Raw genomic sequence first — 13,185 nt, 5'->3', positions numbered from 1 at the left:
TTACTCCGGCTCAGCCCTCCACAATTAAATGCTGCTTTAGCTACCAGAGGGGGGTTTAGGGGAGGGCTGCAGGAGGTGGTGCAAATAATTGCAACCTACAAGATCAGACATCAGCAATTTGACAGAAACTATAAACTGCCCAGCTGCAAAGAACAGTCAAAAATATCACGTTTTACTGTACATCCCATATTTTTTTTTTCCCCAGCACTTTCATTTGTTCCAATTATGCAGAGACAACATGCTATTTTCGGCTTTCCTCTTCGCTCGAGTAGTAATTCTTGGCAGCGTGGATGAGATTTCTTGTCTCTGACAAGCCCGGAGATGCCTCCCAGGTACCCTCCTCGCTATTCATGCGGCTGCTTGGGTCCCTCCCTCTCCCGTGAAAAGTCGACAGCACCTCACTGACAGTTTTGCTGTCACTCAGCAGCAACGAGCAACTCAAAGCGCGTGTCATTGTGCGAGTCAGCATTCCAATGTATTCCTCTGCCAATGCCCTGTTGAATGCCCACATCCTGTGACGTGTACAGGTACGCGAAGGGGAAGCGGATACAGGCTCGGCAGGGGTACCGTATAATCTGCAAGCTAAGAAGATTCCCGCCTGCATGCCGACAGACTGCTGTCAGCCAGTAATGACCACTAGTCTGGATAAAAAAACAAAAAAAACAATAAAGAGTAATAGAGCAGCTTCTCTTAATCCCGTGCAGTTTTCTTGCTCCGCACGTCATACTGGTGCATGCAGAGTGCGCGCAAAGTCTGTCTCTGTGTAATTATGACGACGCACTATAGTGAATGGAAAAAAACCTACAATGAATGCATGTCCTATATGCTGTGCTGCTACACAGTGAGAGGTTCATACTGTGTTTTTAGTTCGTTTTTAAAGGAAGGAGAGGTTCAGGCCTCAGTCTCGTACAAAAGTAATACACTCTCTGGCCACAATATTAGGGATGCCTGCATAATGTAATTAGATCCAATACAGGATTTGTAGTTAAAAAAAATATGCCTTGATGACTATAGTAATGCTCATATTCCATCAATAGTGAATTAAAAATGTTTTATGATTGCGGTTGTCACTGCAGTTTTTAATGGTGTAGAGCTGCAATGCATCGCATTGAGAGCAGTTTCAAACGTTTTGGGATGAGAGAGACAAGCGATGACACACAACTCTGACTATGATGCAATACACAGCACATCAATAAACATGCAATAGCTAAAGTTAAGACAGAACATCAATAACACCAACAATAGCGCAATGTAATTGAAATATTGGTAAGAGTGGTGCAAAGCAACAACAATGTGAAAATACAAATGTAAAGTGTTCCCTATATTATGATTCACATCACTACATCATGTATTTTTAAGGGACTGTTGATTGCCCTGAACATTGGCATCTATGTAATAGGTCTGTATGTAAAAAAAAAAATGTAAACAACGCTAAAATGACCCCCCCCCCCGCCACCCCCGAAAAACTCAGTTGTGATTTCAGGCGTTTTTTTTGGTGATGACTTTCAGCACAAGTTGTAACGCTTATTATTTGCAAGTGGGGACTGTTTTTTTTTTTTCCACATCTCAGCCTGAATATGTCATTGAAGGAAGGGGGCAAGAATTGTAATATTGTTTCCTGGCTTTCTTTGTCGTGTTCTGTTGTCACCTAATGTCTGAAAACAATGACCAATCGTCACCAATATTCATATTTCTACTCATGTCCACTTCAACCTGTGAAAATATAAAAGCGATCGGCACACCATGTTGGATTTTATTGACATTAAATGCGAACTCCTATGATGAAAAAACATTATAACCTCCACAAAACATTGTGCGGATCATTTTTAAATTTGTACGAGTTGAAGTGGACAATCGTAGCATATAAATTTTGTTGGCGATTGGTCATTGTTTTCAGACATTTAACAACGCTTACGTTTTGTTGGACTACATTTGCAGGCAGCCATGCCCTGGCAGCTAGCCTATCCCCCCACAGCTAACTGGCTAACACGGCTGCCACTGCTGGGGCAGCAATTAGCGTTCGGCCGCTGATACAGCCAAGGTTAGCGGTAATTGCCGGTAATTGCGAAATTGCCTTCTTACTGGCCGAAGATGCAGCTGTTCATGTAGCTGAAGCGGGGCTAATGCTAATTCTGTCCGGCTAGAGATGCAGCTCCACGTCTTGGTGCAAATGGCTACTTCGAGTGCGCCAATTATGGATAGGTAGTTGTGCGACAACCCCCAGAGGTTGGCTTGGCAAAAATTTCAAAGTTGGACTTTAGGATAAGCGGTATAGAAAAGGAATGGAATGGATGGGTTTTTACGGCGCTTACTGTAATGCCCTCGCAAGGCAGCCACAGTCCTTGAACATTGAATCAAATAAAACTCACCGTTTTTTTTTTTTTAACAGAGCACTCGCGCAGAACCTGCTGTTGGGTCATATCTTGAATAATTCGTAAGTCAAGGCTCTTGTATCTCAAGGCACCACTGTATATCCAAAATTGAGAACAAAACTGCAGACTAACCTGTCCCTAATGAAGAGGCCAATTAGAATAAATCTCTCTTAAAAAGTTCCATCCATCAATTTCACCAGTTCTATTTCTCAGAGCCTATCCCAGCTGACTTTCTGTGAGATAATACTGCTAATTGTATTAGTCATGCTATAGGCCAAAATGACTCAAGTCAATAAAACAACAAAGCTCGTGATGGCCAAAGACTTTTGCACGGCACTCTACATTTATTACCCTTTTCAAGACCTTGAATTTATGTCTCTTAAAAGGTTCTATTTTCCTCCAATCAGCCGGCCTCTTGGATGTGGTCCATAAATAACACGGCGGCGAAAGACACAATCATGGGAATAATAGGTAGCTGTCTCACTTGCGGTCCATTTCAGTTTGGCTCGCTGCTCAGCTTGCCTCCCGTTCTTCCATGATGTTAATGCGGCCAATGTCTGTGACCGAGGGGGCCGCTGACACAACACAGCTTTCAACGGAAAACTGAAAATGATTTTTAAAACTCTGTCCTTTTGGTTATTTTGAGTTTTTGAGCGTGAGAATGCACATATTTGACAACAGGTGTCTAAATGCATATTTTGACTGAAGGACCCTACCTTGGAGCCAAGGAACTTTTGGAAGAGCATTCCCAGCAACTTATTCTTTTTTTTTGTAGTGTTTCTCTTGGCTGCACCTGTTCCAGATTGTGTATGTGGACTTTTTTGAATCATCTGAATTCAGCCTACAACCTTTAGAATCGGATGTAACGTAAAGCAAAACCGATTCAGCCAAGTTGGACATGCCAAACACATCCGTAGCAATCCGCACGCATTCATTTTATTTTTATTTTTTTTCACGCCCACAATGGTTGACGGAGGGTGAGAAATTGGCTTGGTCTCTGGTGTCATCTCCAAGTGATTTTTTAAATGAACTCATTGACTGCCAAATATTTTCACACCCTCTTTTACCCTAACGTTTGAAAAAAATAAACTTCCTGGGACTGGTTGGACTGTGAAAAGACAAATAAACACGTCAATGGCAGCGAATGAGTTAAAAAATACAACACACGTGTTGTAGGTCACTATCAAACACCCGCCAAAAGAAGTTAGTTTGTCTTTGCAAACTTGTGCAAAGTCCTGCTCTGCTTCAATACACAAGCCCCAATTGTTGTCACCGTAATGTACCTTTCAGTTCGCAGCAGGGGAAGGAGGAACACTGGAGCCTTGTCACCTTGCCCACTTCCTCCTCGAGGCAGCGTAGCATGTGTGCAGCCGTGCAAGTGTGCTGGCCCGACTGAACCACCGTCGCAGAGAGAGAGAGAGAGAGAGAGAGAGAGAGAGAGAGAGAGAGAGAGAGAGAGAGAGAGAGAGAGAGAGAGATTCTTCCTCGACTTCCTGTGAGCAGAGAGAGAGGGCGAAGAGAGTCAGAGCGAAAAAGACAGACAAGGACACTGGCAAAAGCCACGCACAAGCAAGGCTTTGAAGGGGCAAAGGTAGCATGTCTGACTACGTTTGGTGTGCAAAATGCCTTTTAGTCACAGCGTGAACACCTTGGGGGACTTGAAAACTTGCCGTACGAGGCACTAGCATAGTGGAAATAAGTGAAGAGAAAGGGAAAGACAGTTTTCACATTACTATGTTGTGATGATACAACGTGATCAGTGGCATTTTCGCGGCATTGACCTTTTGTGAAGCTGCTTAACGGGAAAATTACATTTCTCTTCCAACGCGCAAAAAACGCACAGATATGACATAGACCACGTTGATGCACCGTAAAACTTTTAATGAGCTCGCAAGCACAACTTCAAAGACTTTTTTTCCCCCCTCCCTCATGCTCATGGCAAGTCAGTGCAGCCTCTCGTTACGTGGACAAAATCATGGGGCACGCTCATTTGTGCTCCAAATTTGAAAACTGAATTACTGTTACCTTGACAGCTTGGGGCTCCACTTCCTCACCTGGAAAAGAGAGGACAGGGAGAGTTGGCCAGAAACAGGAAATCAGACAGACAAATCCACCCATTTATTTTCTTCTGATTCTCCGGGGTCAAGCCCAGACTTCCCTCTCCCCAGCCCCTTTATCCAGCTCTTCTGGGGGATTCCGAGACTCCTGCCGGGAGAAATCGTAGCTCAGGGGCGTCATGGTTCATCCTTCGGGCATCCTCCCGGCGGGACGCGCCCACGACATCTCACCAGGGAGACATCCAGGGGGATAAACCGATGCCCGAGCCACCTCATCTAGTTTCATTCACTGTGGAGGAGCAACGGCTCTACTCTGAGCCCTATCCCGGATGACTTTTCTCACCCTATCTCTAAGAGAGAGCCCGGATGCCCTGGAGCGAAAACTCATTTCGGCCGCTTGTATCATGAGCTTCTTTCTTTTGGTCACAACCCACAGCTCCTGACCAAAGGTGAGGGCGGGAACATATATTAGATGGTAAATCGAGATCCTCACCTTTTGATTCAGCTCCTTTTTCACCACGACAGACCGAGGCAGTTCGTATCACTGCAGATGCAGAACCAATCCGCCTTTTGATATCCTCTATTCTTCCGCCAAAGCAAACAAAAAATATACTAGGGCGCTTTAGTGGGTATTCCACCCCTTTACAACTGAGGGTCTTGGCCTCAGATTTGGAGGTGCTGATTTTCATCCCAAACGCTTCACACTCATCCGTGAACCGAATCGCAGATTGATGAAGCTGAAAACGAAATCCATTTCACTGTTGGCTATGCGGTCCACATCACATGTTAAGAAAACTCCCATACGCACTCCAGAACACTGCTGTGGAACCCTGGTGTAGATCTGGTCCACTGTTCCAGTTCCAGGACGAAAACCACATTGCTCCTCCTGAATCTGAGATCCAACTTCCCGTTAGACCCCTGAATAGTCTATTTAGAAACCCTGAGGAGACCTTGGTCCCCGACCCACTTCAAATGTGCATTTTTGAGCAGATTGGGTTACTTTTACCCAAGGTTGAGTTAACTATTTTAACCCAGCAGACTGGTTTAAATTGTGGCCAGTTGTGTACTGAAGTTGAAGTCAATTTAATGTAGCATTCGTAGAGGAAGGCGGCCGAATGGCTCAGTGGGTAACACCGCTGACTTTAGCCCATGCACAGTCACGGCTGAAAGTTTGCAGGCAACACAAAGTTCTGTTTTGCTGCATTAAAAATGGAAGTGAACAGATGCTGTCTTTCCCCCCAAGTGTCCAGCGTGGCATTGTTGATAATCCTCCTCGGCTCGGTGTTCTGCGTGTAAGCACACTGCACGCACAGAGACGCCACACGTCCCCACACACACAGGGGAAGAGTGTCTTTGCTGCCCCTTCGTATATTTTTGTTGTTTGCTTTCGGGAAGCCCCCCACCCTCACGCACACACGCACGCACACGCACACACTGCCCCCCCACCCCATCCCCGCCGTGCTTTTCATCCTTGAACACGTCAGCCAGGTTCTCTCTAAGGACTCACTGGAGAGAGGAGGAGAGAGGCAAAGCGAGAGTTGTGGGGGACACCAAAAAGAGAAAGCGGGAGAGCGTGGAGGAAGAGAGGTTTAAAAAAAAAAAAAAAAAAAAAAAGCAGAGTTTTGAAAGACTTTTAAGTTGCAAGCAGATTGCCGTCGCTGTGCTTGCCAGAGGGGAGAGCACCTTTAAGCATACGGGATGAGAAATGATGTGGAAGGACTACAAAAGCAAAGTAATACATAAATAAGCAGCGTTCACGTTGGCTCTGCAGGGGCAGCTCACCTCCTCCGGGTCGCTGTTGAGGAACATTTGGAAAGCGCTCAGGAGGTCAGCGCCCAACAGCCCGTAAAAAGAATTTGGGGCAAAGCGCGGTCGCACCGATTGAGATGTCAGCCTTGACATCGGGATTTGCATCAAAATGAGGAACAAATGAGAGAGAAAAAAAAAATCGGGCCGTGAGCGGACGACATCAAATTGTGACAAAATGTTATACCTATTAAAAAACTTCAGAGTTCTCACTTCATATTTAATGCATACGCGAATCCACTTCAGGCCGATGTCGTGTCAACTGAGGCTGCCGTCCGTGCGTGCGTGCGTGGTTAACTATGTGGCCTGTGACCAAAAAGCCACAGTTTCAATTTCCTACATTGCAAACGGATACAGTGAACCCCCATTTAGTCTGGGGGATACATTGCAGGCCCACCCCCAATAGGTCAAAATCTTCAAAACAGAAAGACCACACATTATTATACACTAGCAAAAATTGCAAACATAAAACCTATAAGGTAAATGCTGTATGTATTGAAGTGTTTATGTATTAGAAATGTCCACTGAATGTGTTTTATTGTTCACCAGGCATTCAGCAAACGGCTGAGTGCATCAGCAACTGTGTCTCTCCTTTCCCACATACAATAAGTATTAGGGCTGCGCAATAGTTCAAACTCGTGACATGGATGTTGACTATAACGATTATTGCAATATCGTCAGCCTCTTAAAATAATGTCTTAAGTCATACTGTGACACTTTTTTTTTGCCTTAATCATCTCCTCAAGATGTTAGCCGCCTCTTAGGCTGCATCTTAGTTAAACAGATCATTCAATTGTATGCCTGATTAATTAATACATTTGACGTATTACGTATACGTTTTTCATGTTTTCTGAAAAAAATGACGCAGGTCATTATTTTAAGAGGGTGATGATATGTAACTAGTCCCTAAAGAAATTACATTTTTATTATTTGAAAGAAGTAATTTTTTTTTCATGGTGCAAAATAAGCAAGCTCAATGTGTTCTTAATTAATTGAAATTCTCTTAGATAATGTACAACTGTGGCGAGTGGTATTTAAGTTTGCATTTGACTGGTCAAATTCAGATAAAAGCAAACAATTCCATAAGAAACGTACTGCATGTCTTTGCGGTATGCATATTGCATAGGCCATTATCGCGATACCAATATTTCTTCGAAAATATAAATATATAAGAAACCAAAAGAAGATGTTTCGAAATTTGATCGATATTTCTTTGATATATATAATTCAACCCTACTGTAAAATCCTAGCGACAGCGGGGGAATACAATATGTGATTAAGCAATGGATATACAGTGGAGCCCTCTAATAGCGAAATCTGCATATAATTGACGCCTATTGAAATGCATTGTGAAATTTAAAAAAACTATACGCTGCCCCAAAATCTTTTTTAAAAAATGCTGATAATATTCTTTTTCTATGAAAAACAGGGGGGGGGAATGAAAATATTTTTTTAAATAATGCAGAAAAATCTGTGACTAGCTCCAGTACTTTACACAAGTATGAAACCTGCAAAAATGTATCATCCAAAAGATGTACCTTGAATTCATTTCTTCAAAATCAATGCGGCATGCAGTCATGAGGAGGATGGCATTTGCCATTGCCGTTGCCAACCACTACACTAACCTATTTCAGTGGTCTGTAAATTGGTAGACCAGCCAGGACACCTTAAATGATTCAAAACTCAAGAGTTCTTGCACTTCATATTTAATGCAGTACAAATGAATTTGCTCATATGCAGCATCAATTGGGACAAAACAGCCACAGGTTCAATTCCTAAACTAGTATATTTGAAAGAGGAACACATCATCTCTTGAACCAATAAATACTGATCGCCGATGGGTATGAAAATCCCCAAAATGTTTCCTACAGCGTAAAAAAAAAAACCTGAGTCATTTCGTGGTTTCTAATTCAGTTTTAAGAATAAATATGAGCTGCTTCAAAATCATTATGATGGCACACTCGAGAAGGACAACTATTTTACTACACCATGGCAACCCCAGATTACCTACTCGAGCGGTCACCAATAATGGTGGACCAGCCAGGACACCTCTCATGTTGAGATTAATGTTCAGAATTGTGCTCAGTGCACAAACAAACAAATGATTTTAGAACAGGGGTGAGTTGTGTTATTGTATAGAATGTATATTGCCTGGCTTGGCCTCTTTCGATTCTGACTGTGAGTACATCACTTTGATTTCCTTCAGCTCGACAATATCGGCAGAAAGCAGTTAATTAATGATTAAAACACTAATATGTAATTTAAGCACTATTATCTCCATCGGGAGTGTCAGAATAGATGTATAATTTGATCTAATAGGCCACAGGGCTTCATTTTCTTCAGCACTTCCCAGCGAGTTCAGCAGTTCAAGCATTAAAGTTCACCTTGGGCAGCTTCTAAACAAAAAAAAAAAAAAGAAAAAGTTTACCACTGTCCATTTCGATTTGGAGTAAATTGCACTCCACGATCGTAGGAGGAGCCCTGGAGAAAAGCGGAGAATTGAAATCATTCCCTGCTGCGTCATTTTCAGTCGTTGGGCCCAAAGGGAACTGTAATTGGTGATAAAAAGCAATCTTGAAGTAGAACTGTGGAAGCATGCGAGTGCGGAGTACATGCTGCTTTTACAACAGCGGTTCTTAAACTACGGTCCCTGCACCCACGAGTTGTATCTTGGGGGTCCGCAAAATAATTTCAGTGAAAGGAAGTGCAAGATTACTGGAGATTATGAGGACTGGCTCAGCAATAAAAAAATACAATAACAACAATTTACTATTACCTACCTTATCTTTGGGCCAATTAAAAGCTAATCTAAAATCTTTGCATGAAACAAGCTATTTTTATTTTTTAGGGCAAAAAGATGTATTACTACAGGAATAGTCCTAGAACAAAAGGTTGAATTTTTTCAAGTTTTTTTTTTTTATTTTATTTTTTAGAGCAGTGATTCTTAAAGTGTTTTATGAGTACAACTAGAGGTTCGCTAAATAATTAAAGGCAATTAAAATTTATGACATTTACTTTTTAAAATCCAGTATTTTTCATATACAGTACATTCTTTTGAGTATAGTTCAGATAAATTTAAAGGGGAAGTCAACCCCTAAATTTTCTTGACAATAATATGTTTTGTGTGCCTCCACTTCAAGTCCAAACACGGCATTCTGATTGATATTGTGTTTATGGAATATGAGTCAAGCAGCAAAATCAACCAGCTTTTATCCCTCTCAGGGGGCGGCCATTTTGTCACTTTCTGTCAACTGAAAATAACATCGCAGTTGCTCAAGTCTCAAGTAACAACTAATCACGGCTGACCTGTTTTCTGAAGCTCAGACACGATTCGTTGTTACCTGTTATCCTGTTACGGGTCCCTGGACGATAAAAGTCTGGTTTTGAACACAATGCCCTCTGGTTTATTTGTTTTTTTGCGCCACCCAGAACTCAAACATGGAGCTTTTTGTTTGCGCCCGTATTGACAGCCGCTCTGACATTGCTGCGGTACGCCAAAATCAACTGTATCCTCTTAGGCATGCGGCGTGAAAATCCTGCTCGGTTTGTCCCACACCAGCAGCTCTGTTTTTGTGTGCGTACGCAGCCAAACAAGCACCCGGGATGTCATCTTTGATCCTGCAGAGAAGCGTGATATTACAAATGTTGTTTTGTTCAGGTAAGGAATTCTTGAGTGAATAAGGTGCGCTGCTTACACAGTCAGGGATGCTGATGGAGCCTCCGCAGGCCTCCTCTTTATCAGCGTCCTCTTTCTGGGGACGCGGGGCAGCTCCTCTGCAGTCACTTCATTATGGAGAATGATAATTACGCCCCAGTGGAGGTTTCTTACCCCCACAGCCTCTTTTCCTTCTCTCCTGCTGCTTATCAAGTCATGAATGCCGAGTCAAATTTTCTCTAGTTTTAATAATAACTGCTAGTCGCGTGAGGCAAGGTTTGGCGGATGTTTGGATTTGGCAAAAACGTCACTTTGTACAAGGGCCATGAAAGACAACATTAAATGTTGAGTACAGCGATTCGTGGTCCGGTGGAGTTTTCTCCAGGCTAAGTCATATATATAGCTGAATATCTCTACCTGGATATGCAGACAACATTCAATCACATCATTAGCAGCAAGCTAGCAACCCGCGTTAGCAATCTTACCTTCAAAATTAGAGGCTTCAACTCACTTCACAACAAAACGAACATTCAAGCTGTTTCCAAGCCATTCCTAGTTGAAGTTTACTGTCAAACTAAACATAAAACAAGGTACACGCGGATTTAAAACAACCAGATAGCTTAGCCTTTGTCGGCTAACTTAATGCTAACGTTAACGCGTAACAGAATCCTGATAAAAACACCATGACTAAGACTATCAATTAGCATCTATGTTGTAACACATTGAAGCAATGGCTATTTCACACAAACGGTGGAGCAACACATGTACCCGTAGAGAGATAATATAAGGATACTCACAGGCCCATATTTTAATCGTCTGCAAAGAACAACTAATACGGCTTCTCTGTCTCTATGTAGGTACATCCGTATGGTGTACACACCTGAAGGAGCAGCATAATATATTGAATTGAAGCAAAAAGTGAGTCAAAAGAGGTTCTTTACATCTTATTAATGTTATTACTGTTTGTTTGATAACTACAAAAAATATCTTATTGAGTGCTACTTTATGACATTAAAATACACATCGCAAAATGTTTTGTAGCACAATGGACTAGTTTGTGCAGCAGTACGTCACACGGTACACAAAGGCACGCTCAGTTACTTCCGATCTTACTGTTTTTCATTTGATTATTTTGTATTTATGGAGCACAACTGTTTTTCATAAATATATTTACTGTAATTAGGAATTCACTCCTCGGTTAGTATAGGATAATGGTAGACTACGGCACGTTCAGACTTATGTACAATTTGGGGTTACGTGGATGCTGTAGCCGTTGTTTTAAGTCTTGATTTTGTTGGCAGTGTGACAGTGACCCACCACATCCAGCAGATGTCACTGCAGTGCAAAAAAATATATAGTTTTTAATGGGAATTAGCGCCAACTACAGGACCGGGGGGCAGGAAAGACATAATTTAAATGCATTTTAGCATTTGTCCACAAATGCAACTGTATTTTATGACACACGCCTAAACGCAATGGTCTAATTTACAAATGAGGGAGCACCAAGATATTTAGTTGTTTTTCGTTTCGGCCTTCAAAATGTTTAACTTTACAACATCCTCAACATTCCTTGAAGTATGTGGTTAGCATGTCGAAATCTGAGTCAACGGTTCTGGATTTGAATCTCAGTTTGAAGTGTTCTCTCCATGCTTTTCTCGAATGTTTTTCCTCTTCCTACGTTTCAGAAACATGCATGTTAGATTTAATTCTAAACTAAGTTATCCATGGCTGTTAACGTGAATGTGTGGATGTTAAATGTCTGAATAATACGTGCAACGATAATCACAGGAAGATCAAGCTGCTCAGAGATGGTCTGATAGCCTTTAACGCGCTTGTCTATCATTTTCTTTCTAATCTCCTGAGACAACTCGCTCCTTCGCTTCCTCATTTCCATGTTTAGTGTGGTACACACCATATCAGCAAACAGCACAGTGACTATGTGTCATCCTTTAAAGAGGCTGACCGACTGATTACAAGTCTGAAGACACCTGATATGCTAATTAGAGGATACACTTTGGGTGAACATGTCCCCATGGTCAAATAATTTTCAATCTTTTCTAGGGGTACCATCATTTTTGTCCTGGACTGTTTCGTGACATGTTTTTTTTTTTTTTTTAATAATTCAAAAAGCAATGTTTGATTTTCTTTGGTTAATTTTCATACATTGTTTATCTGTTCTTATTTTCATCAGATTCAAGTTATTTCTGTGACCACTGTTTTTTTTTTTTTTTCATTAACAGAGGGTTACCAACAATTTTGCCTACGCGTGTATTCCCAGCAATTGGTTGGCAACAAATCCAGGGTGTAGCACTCATCTAGCCCACGATAAGATGGGATAGGCTCCAGCTCCCTGGCAACCCTAACGAGGATAATTGATATGTAAATTAGATTGGATATATTGTTTTGCTAACTTTTGATCGTAATATATTTAGGCATAACCTCACTCTAGTCTCTTTCCAGAAATGACTTTCTTCAGGTTTTTGTTTGGTTTAGGGGTCATCAGGACACAACACTGTAGTCTGTTTGTCGATTTATTTTGCATTAATAGCTAACGAGAAGAGCACACAATATGCTGTTCGTGTCGTGATTAATGGGCCCACGTGCAGGTGATGGATGTGACGGCTCACAACGTTTTTTTGTATTTTTATTTTTTTCTAAATCTAATGGATCATTTCTATTCTATTCTGTTCATTTGTGTTGTGTAAGGTTGGGTATCAACCCAGATTTGAGTCCCCAATCTCACAACTGTCAGCCAGACGTGCTAACCACTAATCCACCTTTGTAATTTCATTTTGAAGTTGTGCAATGTAGTTTTATTATGCAAGGTGCCAATTAACATTCAGAGTTGGCAAGGGACCTTTGCGTTACTGTAATTGTACAGTATGACACTTGTAATTCATGTACTGTATGTAGGCCAAGTATACCGACTGAGTGCACTTCAAGGCACTCATTGGCAAACATACAAACTTTAGCTATCAAGTGGGTTCAAGCGCGCTTCTAACGGACCAGTGCACAGGTGTCAAACTCAAGGCCCGGGGGCCAAATTCGCCATATCACTATGGAGCTTGCTTAAGCATGTTTCTTGCTGAATGGATTTCTTGTTTTGATTTGGCAGAAAATCTATGCTGAAATTGCAATTTTTCTTGACTTGAGCCAGTTTTACAACAACTTTTTTTTGGTGAATGTACCAAAATATTTGCTTGTCACTATTTCTCATGTATTTTGATTTAAAACTCAATGTGCTGTTAGAAATATGTTAATCAAATACAGGGAAATTGTGTATATCCTATAATGC

General features: G+C 41.7%; 1 long non-coding RNA gene across 1 annotated transcript; it reads right to left on the bottom strand.

Annotated features, from left to right (window-relative positions):
- Positions 1–8,100: 8,100 nt before the first annotated feature.
- Positions 8,101–10,749, bottom strand: LOC147138396 (uncharacterized). The gene is made up of 3 exons (XR_015089048.1): positions 10,688–10,749; positions 9,931–10,018; positions 8,101–9,853 (listed from the first exon to the last, which is right to left on the bottom strand). It is a non-coding gene; the product is annotated as an uncharacterized LOC147138396 (long non-coding RNA).
- Between the last annotated feature and the right edge of the window lie 2,436 nt (positions 10,750–13,185).

Source organism: Filicampus tigris, chromosome 12 (assembly GCF_054856515.1).
Source record: "Filicampus tigris isolate MCC_2025a chromosome 12, RoL_Ftig_1.0, whole genome shotgun sequence".
In the NCBI taxonomy this organism is placed as follows: domain Eukaryota; kingdom Metazoa; phylum Chordata; class Actinopteri; order Syngnathiformes; family Syngnathidae; genus Filicampus; species Filicampus tigris.
This window is presented reverse-complemented; position numbering and strand designations above follow the sequence as displayed.